This window comes from Urocitellus parryii, chromosome 9, assembly GCF_045843805.1.
Source record: "Urocitellus parryii isolate mUroPar1 chromosome 9, mUroPar1.hap1, whole genome shotgun sequence".
Lineage (NCBI taxonomy): Eukaryota > Metazoa > Chordata > Mammalia > Rodentia > Sciuridae > Urocitellus > Urocitellus parryii.
Window position 1 is genome coordinate 90,334,328 of NC_135539.1, and position 19,944 is coordinate 90,354,271.

Here is a 19,944-nt window from a genome sequence, read left to right on the forward strand (position 1 = left end):
CATTTCCCCAAAGTGTCAACTGTGTGCTAAGTCTCTGTGAAAGTTGATAAAATCATGGTATAGACAACATGACAGGTATGCCATATAAATCATTTTGAAATTTACATTACATCAAAACCACTATATTGTCTTTATAGACCTCACCAAGACAATGTCATAGCCAAACTTAAACTTCACATTTTATTTCTGTTAAGGAGCAACCACTATGACTTTTTTTTCCGGAAGTTCTACCCCAAATGCTCAGTCACTCACCCGCCCGCCATCTTATGAATCCCGAGCTTCCTCTCCGCCTGTGGGCTCCACCAAAGAGGACTCTATAAAGTAAATGTGGAGACAATTATTGCCAAAAATGAAAGAATAGAAATTCTTAATAGTTCCAGAAAGGCTAATAAATATCAGTCCCAAATTTCAACTTAGAGAGGAGAAAGTCTAAATCCTAAAGAATAAGAATAGATTATATGGACTCTAATTTTAAAATATCAAAATATGTTTGGGAATTCAAAATGTTTAAAAATAACTTTTCAAATTCCAGCAAAACAAATTAAGCATTATTTGTAGGTAAAGATCTAAATGGCACTTCTGGTTTCCAAGGCTTACAAAAAAAAAAATACAATCTATCAGTGAATTTTTAAAAAAAGATTTGAATAAAAACAAATTTTAAAACTGCATTTTAAAGGTCATTTATGTATGAAGAACATCAAAGCTTTTCTTTTCTTCTACTCTTTGCATAATGAGAATACATCTACAAACCTGAAATTCATACCTAACTCCTTTGTTACTGATACAATGAAGGAAACACTGTTCCCTACCAGCCTGCCTGTAACCTTGTTCTTCTTCCTACATTACCTTTCTTAATTCATGTTATATTTCCATGAAGGAAAAGCAGATTTTCTTCAGTACCCCCAAACAGAAAATTTATTCTAAGACGAGGACGACTATGATGATGATGATGATGATGATGATGATAGAGTCAATAAATATCACTTCTTATGTTAGAGACAAAATGCTGAATGTTTTCCATAAGTTATCATAACTGCAATATGAGATATTGTTGTAAACTGAATGTTTGTTTTCCAAAAGTTCTTATGTCGAAGTCCTAACCCCAGTGTAATGTATCTGGAAATGGGGCCTTTGGGAGCAGATTAGGATTAGATGAGGCCAAAGAGCTTCACCATGCTGGCACCCTCAAACATCCAGCCTCCAGAATTGTGAGAGAATAAATTTCTGTTGTTTAAGCCACTCAGTCTATCTTATGTTTTCATGACAGCGTGAACAGAGTAATATGGATAGGTACTATTATTTCTCCATCTTTAGATGAGAAAATTATAGCTCAGACAAGCTGAATAACATCCCTATAATGGATTCAGGAGACAGTGGTGGAGCCAGGATTTAAACCCAACTTTTAACCAATACTGTCCCATTGATGTCTTACATGATTGAGTGCCTAAGATGTATTACTAATTTTGCTAAGTATAAGAAATAAAAACAAGTTTGACCATAAGGAACTCCTATCTAATCATAGTAAAGACAAATACATGAACTACTAAAGAATGAGTTCTTTGGGGCCTGGACCCCAATAAATTTTTATTGAAATAAACAACAACAAAAAAATACTACCAAGCAATAATACAAGGTGATAAGTATCTTATAAGTATCTAAAATAAAGCAAAACAAGGGTTACCAGGAGAGAGCAACTATGAGGATGGTTAAGGTAACCAGCATGAAAGAAGTAGAGAAGGAAAAAATATGGTAAATGCAATTCAGTCAGAATAGGTAAGTCAATTACATTTGGAAGGGAATTTATCAAAGCCTGCTAGTGGAAGTAACATATAAAATGTATTTTCAAAGATGAGCAGACTCTCACTGTTGGAATGAGAGAATTCTAGGTTGAAGGGACTACATGCACAAAAACATGCAATTCGAAAATGTGGCTGGCTGTTGCAAACACTGTAGTTTATATGTTAATAGATCTCGATCTCATCTCCTTCTTTTTCAAAGGCCCCTACACAAAACATGAAAGTAATGATCTTGCTCAGATCTGACCTTATTAATTCCTCATTCAAACAAGGAATTCTTGCATTGTCTCTCACATGAGCTTTGAGGGACACCAAATATCTAAACCATAACACAAGATTCATGACTCTAGGTGAATCAAAGAAAAAAGAAAAAACAGGGACAAATTGTAAGTAGTCTAAGGAATTTAGATATTGTGGATAGAGTGGGACTGTTGAATAATATGATATAAATAATATGATAGGCAAATACACACAGAGTACGTTGAGAGAATTAAGACTTGCAGAGGTTCAGACAAAGAAGATACAAAATGGTTCTTAAAAGGTGAGTATGGAGAAGATAGATAAAACATACACAAGTGTGAAACTGTGCTGAGGTGTAGAAAAACTAAGAAATTCACAATCACTAGAATATGAAGTATGAAGCTGGGCTGGCAAAGTATGATCCAATGAGACAGACACTGGCTATACATACTATGCTGCGAACATAATGACAGCCAGGCATGGTGGTACATGCCTATCATCCCAGCTCCTCAGTAAACTGAAACAGAAGGATCCCAAGTTTGAGGATGGTCTGGGCAATTTAATTTAATAAGATGCAGCTCAGGCAAAATATCAATCAAAATAGATTAAAGCAAACCTTTGAATATTTTTATGTAGATACAACACTAGGTTCGATCCCCAGAACTGGATGGAAAACAAACAAATGAACAAACATGATCTGGAACTATAAAATGTAAACATGTACTGTGTCAAAACTAGGTGTAAGTCATACTACGAGTCATTTTAAAAATTTAAACAGATAATACACTCACATGTCAAAATCAAACATTAAAAAGGTATACATAAAAAGGCTCAGCACAACCAGTCTGGAAGCTGTCCAGTTCATATCCTGCTTTTTTAAAGTATTACTTTGTTGTTCTTCCTTCCCCAGTTCCTTCATGACAAGGTAAGAAAATACAGCTAAATATTTTATTACCTCTCCTTTACAGACAAAAAGATTTTTACAATATCAAATCATGAAGGATTCCTAATGCTGATAATAGTAATGTTTGGGTAGTGGTACTATGGATACTTTTTAAAATTATATCTGTATTTCACAAATCTTTGGTGAGCATCTATTACTTTTATTTAATAAAAAAAATGGTCATATTTTTATTTTCCTTAAAATAAGCAAGATTCCAACACAAATTTTAATAGTGTCTGGTAAGAACCTATTCCTCAGAAGGTAGAAGGAGATAGCTAGCTCCCTGGGGTCTCCTTTATAATAACATTGATTTCATTCATGAGGGTTCTGCCCTTAAGACTTATCTTCTCAAAGCCCTAACTCTTCAATACTATGACACTATTAAACCATATGTGGTTCCAACATATGGATGTGGCATAAGGAGACACAAACATTCAGACCATAGCAGAGAAGTACAGACTCCAGAAGCAAACCCACACATAAATGGAATAATGATGATATTTTACTCAATGAAGAATTAGGACAATTGTTATACCTTAGGAAGAATATTTAAATTCCCTTCTTAATATCCACAGACATATAAACACATACATACATGCATACATGCTGCATTCCAAGTGAATTAAAAGCCTAAATATGAAAGAATTTTATAAGAAAATATGAGACTTTAGTAGCTAATTTCCAGGATGGCCTCCAATGATCTTTATACTCTGGTATTGAATGAAGCCCATGATAAAATAAGAGGCTTTAGGAGCTTTGTGCCAAGACCCCAGAAGCTAGGAACAAAGACCAAATATAAAGCCTCTATAATTTCCTGAGTAAAGGGAGGAGTATCTTTTGTTAGGATAGGATATTTAGTCTTAGTCCCAGGTCCCTAACAAAAGAAAGAAAGAAGCGGTAAATTGAGTTAATCATCAACAGCCAGTTATTTGATCATGCCTACATATGAATATCTAAACTGCAGTGTTTGAAGAGCTTCCAGGATAATGAAGGCATCCAAGTGCTGAAGAGCAGCATATCCTAATCCCACACAGAAGTTTCTGTGTTCAGGAAACCTTTCAGATCTTACCCTCCATCTTCATCTGGCTATTCATCTGTATTCAGTAAAATATCCTTTATAATAAATTGACAACTGTAAATGAAGTTCTTTCCTGGGTACTGCAAGCCATTCTAGCAAATTATTGAAGCCAAGGAAGAAGTGGTGGGAACCCTCAATTTATAACTAATAGACCAAAGTACAGGTGGACCAGATTTGCAATAGACAAAAAGTGGGGAAGGAGCACTTTTGTGGAATTAAGCCCTTAATTTGTAGAGTATGCACAAATTGTGCAAAACTGAATTCAACTACAAGTCACCAGCTGGTGTCCAGAGAACTGGAGAATAGGTTGGTGTGGAAAAAAAATAAACAATTATTTGGTATCAGAAGTGTTCCATGTGGAAAAACAATAAAAAGACACAGTAGTCTCCTCCAATTATGAACAGGGCGGAGGGGCAATGTGTGACTTCAAAAGATAGTTCGGAAAAGATAAGTTTCTGCCTGTTTTCCTGGATTATTTATTATGCCAGCCTTAATATTAGGACAATCGAGCAGCCCTAGTAAAGAACCATAAGAACTGACGCCTTCTACCAAAAGATAGCAAATCCTCCAACAACACTTATACTAAAATGTCTTGACTTCAGCCCTCTGATATCTTGACTACAACCTCAGAAAAGACCAGAACCAGAACCACTAAGCCTTGTTGCTTTCATGTCTCTGACCCACAAAAACTAAGAATTAATAAGAAATGATTTTTGCTTGTTTTCATCAAATGCATTTTGGTGGTAATTTGTTATACAGTAATATTTCTGATGTGCCAGTCATTACAACCTCAACGAAGAGAATGTTGTTCTTAAGTATGATGCCAGAAGCAAAACCTGAAAGACAAGTAAACGTATTAAAGTGAAAATTTCAGTACAATGTAAGTACATTTGTAATGAATAAGAAAAGCCACAAACTGAAAGAAGATATTTCCCATTCAGATAACAAATGATTAATATCCAAAATACCTGAAGGATGCCTACAAATCAATAAAAGAAAGACAAATCACATAATATAAAAAGGGGATGAGATTAGAGGACAAATCAGAGAAAAGGCAACTTACAAGGGAAATTAAATAGCAATAATCATAAGAATAGAAGAAACACAACCAGAAACAAAAGCAATGCAAATTTAAGTCACTAAATATTTTCTCACATATCCGATTTTTTAAAACTATATATGAAAAATAAAATTAAGGCAAAGGATAGTGAAATGACAAGTCTTATAAAAGTATTGGTAGAAGTGGACATTTAACAATCACTTTAGAAAACAAGAAACAAAATCCAATCAAGGTAAAAGATGAGCCTGTCCTAGCACTTGAAAATTTTCCAGTCACAATAACAGGTCCTAGAAAAAATTTCACAATATTGATACTAGAAAACATTCCACATAAGGGCCATGTACAGAAACATTCATTGTACTACTCTTTGTAACAGGAAAGAATGGCAACCACCCAAAGGCCTTTTGATAGAATAAGAGTTAAGTAAAGTTTACTCAGTCAATACCACACAGCAGTGAAAACGAAGAGATTAGAATTCCATGTATCAACATTAGCGCATCTTGAAAACTTGACATTTTTTTTAAAAGGACTAAAGAGGATATGTGCAGTGTACCATTTACGTTAAGTTTGAAAACATTTCAGTTCTATTGTTCCATTTTTATATATGCATCTATACACAAAAAAAATTTAAATATAAATGTGTGGGAATGATAAACACTGAACTAGGTATACCTCTGGATAAGGAAAAAAAAGGAAAGGGACTACAATTAGAGTGACACATAAACTTCAAGTATATCTTAATTTAGAAAAAAAAAGGATGATGATAAAAAAACAACCAAGCTAGGAAATGGGTTCTTGGGCACTTATATGTTTCTATGTTCTTATCATTCTGATTATTTGAATATTCTACAACAAAAAACATTTACAACAAAATATTCCTAACCAAAATTAGTGATAGATTATGGATAATCAATATTTGCAACAGAAAAGGGTCAAAAGCATTTACACAGGGTTGGGGGTTATATATATATATAGCTCAGTGGTAGACACTTTCATAGCATATAAGACGCCTTGGATTTGATCCGCTCAGCACTGCAAAAATAAAAAAGCATTTACACAAAAAGAAAAACCAACCATCATCACAGAAAATTAACAAAATTAGAAACTTCACTAGTAAATAAATACATGGCAAAAGGCACAAGCACAAGTTCATTAATAACTCACTAGTAATTTTCATTCAACAAGTCTGTTGAGTGCCTAGTATGGTCCAGGCACTATTCTTAGATCTGAGAATACAGCAGTAAACAATATTGCTCTCATACATTGAGCTTATATTCCAAATGTTAGAGGCAGTCAATAAAAATGCAAACAAAAGTATGCTGGTAAATGCTACCAAAACAAAATGGGTGAAAATCAGAAAAGAATAATCTAGATTGAGTATTCAAAGATGGTCTGAAAAGAAATCTGCTCTCAGAAGTAAAAACTGAAAAGTCCCTCAAAAAGCTAAGGAAAGTGCAAAAGACCTGACACAAGAACAAAATCCATTTGAGTAAGTGAATGAGGTAAGTATGTGAAACAAATTAATGAGACAGACAAAAGGAAGTTCAGAGGTGAATTCAGTTCACCTCTGTAGAGCTGTAATACAATGCAAAAGAAAAGGAATACAAAATTATGAAAACAGAATTAGGTCCTAAATTTAATATCCATTTAAAATGAATAACCAATTTTTTGCAATCACATAAAAAACCCTAAATATCATAGTATTTTCAATAATTAATTCCTTGGTACACTTTTACAGTAACTTTTTCCTACCTGTACTGGCTTTATAGTAGTTGACTACCTTTTCATATAACAATGACTTTGTAATATTTTATAGAGAGAGACTTAAAAAAAAATCGCATTTTCATTTGGGATGAGACTGAAAATTTGTTTTTTTCTGATAGTATCTAAATTTTTCTAAAGTTTCTTTCAATCCCACAACTATTGGTGATGCACTATAAATGTTTCAATTACTGAATTTTAAAAGGGCTGGGGATGTAACTCAGTGGTTAAGTGTCCCTGGGTTCAATCCCTGGTATTTACCAAAAAAAAAAAAAAAAGAAAAATTTTAAAAACTAGTCTGTAACTCCACCTCCAACATTTACTTTCCCCAAAAGCTTTCTTTAGTTTATCCAGAAATTACCTGTTGAGGGAGTTTAAGATTTAGCTCTGTTTCCTAGTCCTGATACTCTCCACACTTCCCAACTCCATCATTTCAATATGGTTTTAACCTAACTTTGATTAGATCAATATTTAAGGGTTATATTTCATTACGATCAGAGCTGAGCCAAGCAGTAAATAATAATCATCTTTTACTGCATAACATTTTGTTTTCCTTGGAATAACTGGTTTCTCATATACCTAGTTTTCTACATACTTTCCTTCATATACTTATCTACTATGTATTTACCCCTAGTTCACTTAGACTCTCCAGTCTGAGAAATCTCTTTGAATATACTCACTCCCATCAGATTTCTATTAATTTCATCTTCTGGAAGAAGTCTTTCCCTGTCATCTGATGTATTCCTGTGTGGACTGGCCAGGTACACAGTTATCATCCTGGGTACTCTTCTTACCCCATCCTGGGTCTATATTGCTCTTGTCTATTTTTCAGGCCTGCTTCTCCTTGATTTATTCCCGTGTTTTTTTTGTGGTGGTGTTTTGTTTTGTTTTTTGGTTTTTTAGGTAACGGGGATTGAACTTAGGGGCACCCGACCAATGAGCCACATCCCCAGACTTATTTTGTATTTTATTAGGGGCACAGTCTCACTGAGTTGCTTAGGGCCTCACTAAATTGCTGAGGCTAGCTTTGAACTGGAAATCCTCCTGCTTCAGCCTCCCAGTCACTGGGATTATAGGCATGTAACACCGCATCCAGCTTCCCTTGTTTTACTGGGCTACATTAACCAAGTTCCTGAGGAAGGATTTGTGGGTGATGAATTTGAGACCTTTTCTCTCTGAAAATATCTTTATTCTATTCTCGAATATAATTAATAGTTATATTAGTACAACTCATATGTTTCTTCAGAATTTTGAAGATCTTCCTGCTCCACTGTTTCTTGCTTCTACTGTTGCTCTGTCTAATACCATTCTAATTCCTGATCCTTTACATGTGGGTCTATTTCTTAAATTCACAATGATATGCCTTCATGTGGGTTTTATCAACAACCATTGTGCAGGGGGTTTAACAGATACTTTCGATCTGAAAAAAAATATTTTTTTCTTCAAATTTGAATATTGATTCACTTCATTAAAATTTTCCAATTTTTTCTCATTTGTTTCTAAAAGTCTATAATTTTGATGCTGGAAATTTTCTTACTTGTATTTTAGTATTGTTTAGTCTTTTTCTTCCTATTTTCCATCTTCTTCTTTTTACCTCTTCCAAGATTTTCCTACTTTATCTCTTAACCTGTCCAAAAGTATTGTTCATTCTTCTTTCTAAAGTATATTTATGACATGTGCTCAATTTGGTTAATAGAAGTATAGCATAACTTATAAGTTATAATATAGACAGAACTCTTGATAGTTTTTGCCATAATTTTTTGGTGAGGGTTATTGAGAATTAAACCCAGGAGTTCTTTTCCACTGAGTCACACCCTGAGTCCTTTTTATTTTTTATTTTGCTAAGTTACAGAGGCTGGCCTTGACTTTGCAATGTTCTTGTCTCAACCTCTACAGTCACTGGGATAGAGGCATGTGCCAATGTATAATATTCACTATAATATTATTCACTATAATATCATTAACTAAAGAGAAGAATTAAGACACAAGAAACTCCTTAAACCAGCCATATTGTAATACATTTAATAGGTATGTAATAGGCATCTAAGCAAAAAAGGTATGATATTTGGCCACAGATAGTGACAATTAAAACTTAATGAGGAATCACTAAGTACCAAATGCTTTGCTTTCATTATTACTTAAATGTCACAGATGAGATAATTAGTAACCTATCCTGGATCATATCTCCGGTAAGTAATATATCTAGAATTAGAATGCAGGTTTGTCTGACTATTAGAGCACAACCTATTAAACACTTTGACAAACTGTCATAAGCTCACAAAAAACTATTCCTAAGCATATTTTGCCTAGTCTCATTTACAGTCAAATACAGCCATCAGACTGAGTTCTAACTGATGAAATGTGGTAACCCAGAAGTACCACTTTAAGGTTTGGCTCACTAAAATATCTCCTCCGGATGATCTGCTCTTTCCTTTTCTGGCTTTGTACAGATGAACGCATGCTGACAGGAACCATTTACTGAAGATGGTGGAGTCACAAGGCAGAATGCCACTACCAATCAGGAATACTAGTTTTTTATTTTGCTGAGCAAGAAATAAAATTCAAATTATACTAATCCACTGACATTGGGAGATTACAGTATCAATACCCTATTGCCTCAAGAAACAAAAAGCTTATATTAGTGGGAGGCAACTTAATAACCATCATAACATATGTAAATAGGACCAAAAGAGTAATACAGAGTTATATTTACAGAGAGAAGTTATATGTTCAGAGAAAAATAATAACCACTCTCAGCCAGAGAGATTATAGAGGTATTAAATTTAAAGTAAATTCAGTTGATGGGATAGTAATTTGGAGGTCCCAAAAGGCATATAGAAGGAATGACATATATTACCATACAGAATATAGAAAAGTAAAAATCAGGAAGTATAAGCTATAAATCAAAAAGTAGTGAGGTCTAAGGCAGATGACAGATGACAGTTACTTTTGGACCACTTTCCCAAGCAACAGAGAACTACCAAAAACTTAAGAGCGGAAATCATACATAAATCATACAGTACAACACAAATTAAGTGCTAAAGAACTAGAGAGTAGGGGAAGCCTAGAAGCAAATATCACATAGTCTAGATTTAAGCATATAATAAATACTTACTGATCACCTATTTCATGTGAACCTAAACTAAATGACCAGCACAGGGAATGGGAGAAAACTGAGAAATTATTAAGGAAAAATTAGTAGTTGGTATAGGAATTGAAGATAGCATTGCATAAGAGAAAGGAAAAGGTCAGTAATGGCTGTGTTTTCAAGCTAAAGTGCCTAGAGAAGAGATAAGACAACATTATTGAAGGAAAAAAATAAAAGCCTAGAAGGCAAAACTACTTTGGAAGAAACTACTAATCTGCTTTGAGTGAGGCAGGCTGAATAAGAGATGATAGGTTCCACTTCTCCCCTACCAATCTATTTTCAATTTACTAATTTAATCAAATGATCTGAGGCCCTCATTTTATCTAGAAAGGATTAAAAAGCACAGAGATTCTGTAGCAAATAGCTAGACTTTTGAGACAGCATTCAAAGTTACAAGTTAGATAAGAATATTACATTAGTCCCATGTTTCAAAATTGTATTCCATGACACATTAATCATCCTCTTTCTAAACATGCTATTGCCACTCTTTCTCCCAACCTCCTTTCCCCTCCAATCCCACCCAGAAAAAAATTAAAAACAAAAAAACTGTGTCAATGAAGTTTGGAAAATCTTGCAAAGTATAAACATTTTTTGGAATTAAACAATGTACATTTTTAAGAATCCTATACTAAAGAAACTTTCAATTTTCTTTAGTCCAAGTATTTCCTAAATTTAGTCAAAGATAATAATCTACTTTTGAGGAAGCCTTCCTATTAATGATATACAATTTGGAAATGTTACACAGATAGTAAGATACTTGAGAGCAGGGAAAATTTCTTATCACTCTTTGCAAATTTATGGTAGAGTTATGTTAACAGTAGATGGCACATATCTTTATCATATCTAAAAAGCTATACCAAGGATTATATAGGTTTACAACAATTCTATACATCATAAAATATCTACTCACAAATTCATTGTAGGCAAGTATTTCTATCATCCTAATTCCACTGGATAAAGCAAACTTCTCCTTGCTTACAAAATTAAGTCCACCCTCAAAATGCAATACAACTGCGGACACCTCAACCTTGTAAAATCTAAAAAACAGATTGCTCAAAACAGAGCATTAAATAAAATTTGTTAAAAACTATGAAATATGTGTCAACAAGTTATTTTTCAACATGGATGTTACAGTATAAGCACAGGATGAGAGGCAAATCTTTGCCAATGACAAAAATTAAAATTAAAAAAAGGCTTAAGTAAATGCTAAAAAAAAAAAAAAAATTCCCCTTTCCTCTTCAACAATTCAGGTGAACCTAAATAAGCAGAGTCACTTATTCCAGTCCCCTTCCCCCAATAGGAACAAGAGGAAGAAAAACATTCTGCCACTGGGTGGGGTACAGAACAAACTGTGCCCCTCCTGGCTTCATTCACTAGCTGTGGGCTGAATGAATCAACATGTTTATCTGCTAATATAGCTGAGCTCATTTTAAAGTGCTATGCACTTGAAAGGCAACTTTTTAAAAATAGAACTAGTAAAAGAAAGTTTTTATTTTTTTTAGCAATTTTTGTTAGGTCCTTTGTTTTAGAAGACCAAAAGTTGATAAAATAATTCTTCCATTGTGTCAAAATATGGATTCTCAACATAAGATTTAAGGAAACTTGGCTCTAAAACATTTGTTCTAAGGGTCAAGGACAGTCTGACTTCTTAGTTCTGCCAGCAGTTTTTAAAAGTTGCTTCCTGTACTAGGGAATGTTCACTGTTCTTACACAAACAATAATAAAAGTCATTTATACAATCATCTTGATTAGTCTTTTCCTTTTCAACTCAATTTGGTAATAGCAAAAGTTACAAATTTAATCCTAATAAGCAGTTTAAGGATTTTACTTACCATTGTATTTCTACTCAATCGTTATTTGTGGGGAAACAATGTTAATCTGTTCATTTATTTTTAAAAATATGTTGTGAATACCAATTATGTGCCAGACAAAATAAATTTTTTTTAAGTCGATAAAAGATGTGGTCACTGTCCTCACTGAGCTTCCACTCTGGCTGAAATTATGAAGTTATACACATATGTAATCCAGACTATTAAGAGATAAAGATATCATAAAATCAAATATTGTGATGGTAGCCTGAGGGTCAGAGGACTCCTCTGGCAGTGACAAATTAACTGTGATTAGCTTTACAAACATTAACCATAAAAATAAAGTGCACACATACCCACACTCCCTATCATCTTAGAAATAAAAATGTTCACAACTATGAGGGGAGAGAAGGATTAACAAGATCAAGGGTAATATTTAGATGACTCTTAAAAGTGACAGCTTCAGGTGAACATCAAGAAATCACTTACCTCTGGGGGAAGAAAAGCAATGGCCATTCCTAGTATATTTCTACTCGAAAATAGGTTTCATAGCTAGAACTGATTTCCAATGATAAAGTCAACATTAGCTATCAGTCTAATAATCTCCAATCATCTCAAATCCTCCAAACATAATAAATGGAGCTTGTAATAGTAAATGTATCACAAGCCTTAACACAAATATTTCAGGTCTCAAAAAATGTCTTCAGCTTCACATATTACAGGATTAGAGAATGTTAGAGGAGAAACAAACTTTAAAAAAAATCACCTTATAATAAAATGCTTTCACTCTGCAAATCAGGAGTAAGACCCAAAGCGGGGAAGTAGCACACACAACATTATGCATTTAATTTGGAACAGAACAGGAGGTTAGCTAGAGCCTTGGAGGCCTGAGTTCACTCTCTATGTGCGTCCTATCAGTAATGCAATGGCAAATACACTGAATGACAAGGGACATAGCTGTTGCAAATAAGACAGAATTTAATATACTAGGAATTAAATTTCAAAAGTTTTATACATTTTCCACTGACCTACACTTGTCTTAGGCTCTACAAAAATAATGTTTCATCTTACCACATGCCACAGAAAGGTAAAAGTGAAAAAACTAACATTTATTTACCCCACAAGGTCCAGGAGGTAGGTTGAGTGCTTTAACTACTTCAATTTCATTTAATCATCACAACTACCTTCTGATTAGATATAATGCTCTTTTTACTGAAACTTAGAAACAAATTAATTGAGGTTATGTAACATAAAAAAGGCAGAGAAAATATTTGAATTCAAGCTGTCTGACTCTTCAGAACCATGAAGCCATTTTACCATAATATACACACATACACGTGCGTGCGCGCGCACACACATACACACACACACACACACACACACATTTTTCCACAAGAAAATATACAAAGTGATTAGAGCTCCCTGAGAACTCACCAATACAGATTTAACTGCTGCTACATATCTTTTCAAGTTTGATCAGAATATAACCACTATTTATTACAGTATTTTAAGAGGAAATATCAAGTTTTAAACAACTACTTTACAAACAAAATTCAGAACATACTCTTAAATTGAAAACTGTTTGTAATTTCCAGCATTCTTTTCAATACCACTGTCAGAGCCACCAAGAAAAGCATAAGTATCTATTCACTCCTGTGAAATATTGACTCAATCACAAAAAGCAGTCTGCAATGCCTAAGACAACCATGAGAAAAATAAGAACTACATTTTAATAATTCTGACTTCTCCACTAGTGAAAAGTCTATTAATAATTTCAACTGAAAATATACTGCTCAAAAAATAAAAGCTAGTAACATAAACAGAGCAACCAAATCATTAATTAAAAGAAGACCCATTTTTTAATTGCACAATTACCCCACAATAAATTGGAATAAGCGGTTGCTTTCTAATCTCTGCTAAATTAGTTAACACTCATGCATCAGTTCCTGGTTTCAAATATTTAGTTAACATTGTTCATCTGCTGTCATCTCTCACCAAGTTCTCTCAACCCTCATGGATTTATGCTTTTGTGTTCTCCTGTTTTATAGTGGAGAGAGAAATGTGTGTCTTCTCTGATATTAGAAGGATTTTTTGTTGTGTTTTCTTTTGATCTCTATGGGGTCTGTTTTCTCTCAAAGCTGCAAATACCACTCCTTTCTCCATGTCTTTGTTTTGACCATTCTTTTTAACACTGGTAGTTTCCCCCAAAAGTCCAATGGTCTTGGATTATTAGTTCATCTTTTAAGAATAAGATTCTGAAAAGAACTGACTGCAAGACCTGTGGTAGAGGAACAGGGTTTGACAACTTGTAGAGTTCACAAGGGGCTCTCAATGCTAAACTATCAGTATCTTTAGATGCTGATAATCTCAATCTTCTGCAGGGGGTGGTCAGGACAGGCTTAACTGAAGTTCTAGGATAGCAGAGAAAGAGAGCCAAGAACTCCAGAGTTCAGATGTATATTTCCCTAGATCTCCCTTTTTTAAATCTATCAGTCAACCATGCCCCTGGTTTTCAGAATCCAGGTATCTCATCTTTAACTATACAAAAAAAAAAAAAAAAAAACACCTTGGTCCCAAAGCCCAGGGTTAGGGTAGAAATAACTATCCACTTGTGAGGGTACACAGGAGACAACCTGAGGATTCTACCTGGCAATGTACCCAGATTTTCCAATTAAACCCCCAGGGAAAAGTTTCCACTTTTGACCTTGACCTTCCTTAGTATCTGCTGCCTTCAAAAGCTGTGCCTCTTGGGAACTTATTAACACATAGTATTACACTTCATATGAGTATTATTGTACCTTTACAGGTACTGTGACATTACCTTTGTTGAGTCCGTCACTACCTGTCCATCTGCTTTGTTATTTCAAAAAAGTATCAGAATTTCTGTCTTCTGTTGTACTCTCTCCCCATTCATTTTATTTCTTCCATTTTGGCAGGGACTGGAGATGGAGAAGAGATAAAAGTGTAACCAGTCTCCCATTTTTAGTCAGAAGTCCTGATAGAGCTATTTTGAGATCAGCCAACTCAGGATACAGACTAAAGGGCTCATCACAAGGACTAAATTAATACTTCTCAAAGTCTGATCACAGACCTGCATCAAAATCCACTGGGATGCCTGAAACTACCAGTAGCCAGTGTGATTTCTTACTTTTGTTGTTAAATGAAAATCAGAGTGATTCACATTCCTGCTCAAAACTTTCAATAAACAGCTTCCAACTATACTTAGAATAAGCCAATTTCTTTCAAAGTCTGAAATGATATGGCCTATATATATGCCTACCTCTGATTCCAATTAATACCCTTTTCTCCTGCTCTTTAATCCTAACTTAGCTATATTGACCTTCCATTTATTCCTTGACAATCACAAAGTTTACTGCTCAGGGCCTCTGCACTTGCTCTTTCCTCAACTTGTAATATCCTTCTTCTAGTTATATGCATGGCCCATTTCATTCTTCAGATCTCAACTCAAAGGTGAATACACAAAATGTGGTCAATCCATACAATGGAATATTATTCCACGGAAGGAATTCCTGACACATGCTGCAGTGTGATTAACCTTGAAGACATTATATTAAGTAAAATAAGCCAGAAACAAAGACACTGTATGATTCCACCTATAAGAGGTACCAAGAATAGTCAACTTCACAGAAACAGAAAGAATGTTGGTTGCTGGGGCTGGAAGGTGAGAGAGATTTATTGTTTAATGAATAGCGAGCATTTCAGTATTGCAAGGTAAAGAAAGTTCTGAAGATGATAGGGATGGTATGATTTACCAAAATGCATAATGGTATGATTTACCAAATGACAGGGAATCATACACTTCAAAATTATTTAGATGAAAAATTATATATAATATATCTTACCACACATTAAAAAAATAATTATTTTTAAAATAATTATTTTAAAAATAATAAAATAAAATAATTATTTTAAAAATAATTATTTTAAAAATTATTTTAAAAAGGCAATGTTAAAAAAGAATGACCTCTTCAAAGACTCCTTCCAAGATCACCCCACACAAAGTTACTTCCTTCCTCTGCCAGGATAACTCTCTAGCATATACCATAGTTTACCTTTGTCGCAGCACTTATCAATATATGAAATTATTATTTTTATTTATTGACTTGCTTATTATCTCTGTCCTCGAAATAAACAGTAGGTAGCTGGGACATCTTTTAATACTACCTACATAAATCAAAATCACAATACGATAGAAGGTACTCAGTAAGTATTTGGCAGATAAATTATTTCATTGGCTCTAGATTCCAACCCAGATCTACTGAATAAGAATCCTGCAATTTCCAGAAACCATTTTATAAAAACCCAAAATTTCCTATTTATGATGCAAATAGCACCTCATTCATCCCCATAGCTAACCTAAGCCATATGATACAACTAAAACTAACCCTTAAAATGGATATTTTCTGCTCTTATCAATGAAGGCTATTTGCTTTTGATTGGAAGAACAGTGGAAAAGATATGAATAAAAGAGGAGTTTCTAATATTTTCATAAAGAAATACCCCATGACAGGGCAATAGAGTTGCTTTAATTTAACATATAACTATCTTTAAATGATCTAGCATATATGAGCTTCCACATCATAAATATGCTTAATGATCTATTTTATTAAGCAATTCAACAGTTAAGGTAGTCTTTTAAAAAACATACTTTCATTTATGTACTTGATATTATATAATTTCCTAAAGGATTTTGTTCTATTATCTTCTGTCTTTCAATCTTACCTAGACAGTTCTCCAGCTCATTTCTAACAGGAAACAAACATATTTGCTCCCTATTCTAGAAAAAAAAAAAAAGCTACTTGATTTTACTTCACTCAATCTTTAATCCTCTCTACTTCCCTTCACCACATCAAATTTCTTGGATGTCTACTTTCTCATTTCTCATTCACTCAATCTTCAACTCCATGATAACTAACTCAGCTGTCAATCCTTTACCCCAGCAATCATTCTCTCAGTATCACCAATGAGCTCTTTCCTCCTGTTACTTATATTTCCCCATCTGCTTTAACTTCTGCTCCTCCGTCCAGATGACTTAAATTCTGTTCATCCTTAAAGGATGAGAGGAGAGGGGAGCACTGATCTAGACAGGGCTCCGTGTAAAGCTGGCTTCAACATTTATTATATTTTTCTGAACTGTTTGACTCAGGAACTGGTCTGCCTTCCAAAGGTGTAAGTAAACTAGGGCAGGCTCTATTCTCATTCATCTTTATCTCCCCAAACAGGAATACTCTGGCACACAATAGAGAACCTATAAAGGTTTGCGGCAGAAAGCAAAGACGTGAGGGGAGAAGAGAGGAAGAAAATAGTTCTACTCAGTTTTTATCCCAAAGTACACAGCAGAAATGCTAGCCACAATGGAATTTGTTTACTCTAACTGAATGTATGCCTATTTTCATGAGGTTTAGTTTTGATACATTTCACTAAATATTTACATTTAAATTCTAAGAACTGTACATTTATATTAAAGCTTTGACTGTAAAAGGCATACTATAAACTACGATTACAACTGCTGAATTATTAATAGGCAAACTCACAGTTTTAGGAAATACTAGTCAATGAAGAATAATATACTTTAGCATTCTTCGCCTTTCTGATTGGAAAAGGGGTGAAAAGAAAACATGGTAAATCAGAGTCCATCTAAAATGAAATGAAAATAAAAAGAATAATACTCAAGACTGAAGAAAGGGCAGTAAAACAGTTCCAACACTGTCCTAAAACTAACTTGAGCTCTATGAAGAAATTGTCATAAATGATTTAGTTAAGTTTTAAAAGATTTTGAAGTTCGATTTCTGTTACTTAAGAAAAAAAAAAAGAAGATATCCCTAAATTTTAAAACAAAGTATGCAAAACAAACTGCTTTAAGTCAGTGCTCACTTATAATATGTTAGTAAAATCTATCTAGCACTTTGGGGCACTTATTCAACAGAAAAAAGGAAAACATTTCTTTTTAATTCGAAAAGGATAAGGACAATTCCTGGAGGAAAAAAAAAATCAAAATCACCAAACTCTATCCTCATCTTTTCTTAAGCATGTTCACTAAGCAATCTCATCAACGCCAGAACAATACAATGATAAAGAACATATCCTCCAAGATCAGATATGCATGTTTGATCCTGACTTATGAGGTGTGTAACCTTAAGCAAGTTACTAAACCTCTCTGTACCCAGTTTCTTCATCAAGAAAGCAATAACAGTACAGTACTAACCTTACAGGGCTGGTACAAGATCTTAGTTAAATATATAGTAGTCCCCCTTTATAGGAAAGGGATATTTTTCAAAACCTACAGTGGATATCTGAAACCAAAAAGCACAGAATCATTCATGTGTGTGTGTATGTATATATATATATATATATATGTATATACATACACACACACACACACACACATATATATACATAAGTATAGGAAACAAGAACATATATATATATATATATATATATATATATATATATATGATCTTTTAAAACTTACCTAACTCATATATACATGTTTCACATGTCTATGACAAAGTCTGATTTATAATTAGGCACAATAAAGACTAGTAACAAAAACTAATAATAAAAAAATTATAATAACATACTATAATAAAATTGCTAGCATCACTACCCTTGGGTTTGGGACCATTAGTAGTAAAATAAGGGTTATCTGAATTCAAGCACTACAATACCGCAACAGTTGGTCTAATAACCAAGAGAGCTTACTAAGTGACTAAAATGTAGGTTATATGAAACGAAAAGCAAATTAGAAAAGATAATCAAAGCATATAAGCAAAGTAAAAACACAACAGCAGAACCAAAACATCTACAGAAACAGTTTGTTTCAAAAGGTCATAAAATAATCAGTGAAGAAAACAATAAATTACAAAAATTCAGTGGGAATGTAGGAAAAAATGAAAAAGATACAACTTGTAAGGGGATAATAAAACAATGGATATGGAAAACAGGCAACAAATATTTAAAAAATACAGCATTATTCCACCGTGATGATTAAAGAATGCTGCCAAATTTAGTCACTGTTCTTATCAAAAGATGGGTTCTATTTTTCCTTCTCTTGCATCTAGTGACTTCTTTGCCCATCTTGTGACTTCTTTGCCCAGTAAAATATACTAGGCTGGGCACATAATCCCAGTTACTCAAGAAGCTGAAGCAAGAAGATCACAAGTTTGAAGTCAGCCTGGGCAACTTAGTGAGACCATGTCTCAAAATTTAAAAATAAAAGGGCTAGGGCTATAATTCAGTGGTAGAGTACCCCTGGGTGCAATCCCCAATAGTGCTAAAAAGAGAGAGATACTGAAATACTTCTGTGCCAATGAAACAGTCTGAAACAAATTTTTTGGAGAGCTAGTAGTTTCTTCTCTTAGACACAAATCACATGTGCTAAATCCAGTCTGTCCTGCTGGAGAAAGGCAACCTAGAGAACTGAGGTAATCTCAGAGAGCAGTCAACAGAGCACCAAGGACCCAAATATGGGAGCAAGTATTTTAGGATCTCTCAGTTCATTATAGTTACCATCTGGGCCACATGAGTGATCCCAGGTGAGATCACCAAAAGAGAAGGAAAATGCTAGTAGATAAATCATATACTCTATGTATTTACTTTTTATAAAGAGAATTCAAATATTATTTATAAAATGATTCAAACAACATTGATTAAAAGTTTCTAAGACCTCAACTGGGTGGGAAAAGTTTGATATATTCAATTCCACAACAGAAAGTTTTACATGACAAAAATATACCATAAAATTAAAAGGTATATACAAAGTAGAAAAAATACTTGCAACAAAAAAATTAATATTCCATCTGGGCTCTTAACATGATTGTTAACTTCTTTGAAGCCAGCAAGGGAATATTATGTGACATAATGCCAGAGAGATACAACATTTTATCACCTTCACCTTATTCTACTGATTAGAAAAAAAGTCACAGGACCTACTTATTCTCAAATAAGGGCTATGAAACATGTAATACAAAAAACTAAGAATTTATAACATTTTGCTTAAAAGGTTTGAGGGAAGATGTGATAGCAATCTTGAAATATCCAGAAGCCTATTATATGGAAACAGAACACGGTTTTTGTTGTTCAGAGGGAC

General features: G+C 33.7%; 1 protein-coding gene across 2 annotated transcripts in view; it reads right to left on the minus strand.

Moving 5' to 3' along the window:
• The window catches only part of Akt3 (AKT serine/threonine kinase 3), a 269,991-nt gene that overhangs the window by 223,872 nt on the left and 26,175 nt on the right, over window positions 1–19,944 (minus strand). Inside the window, exon 1 of one of the 2 annotated variants that reach the window (XM_077802311.1) lies at window positions 253–306. The exons of the other annotated variant lie outside the window; for it this stretch is intronic. The gene's annotated coding sequence lies outside the window, so the exon portion shown is untranslated. Of the gene's footprint in view, window positions 1–252; window positions 307–19,944 lie in introns of those variants that run through there. 2 annotated transcript variants of the gene reach the window in all.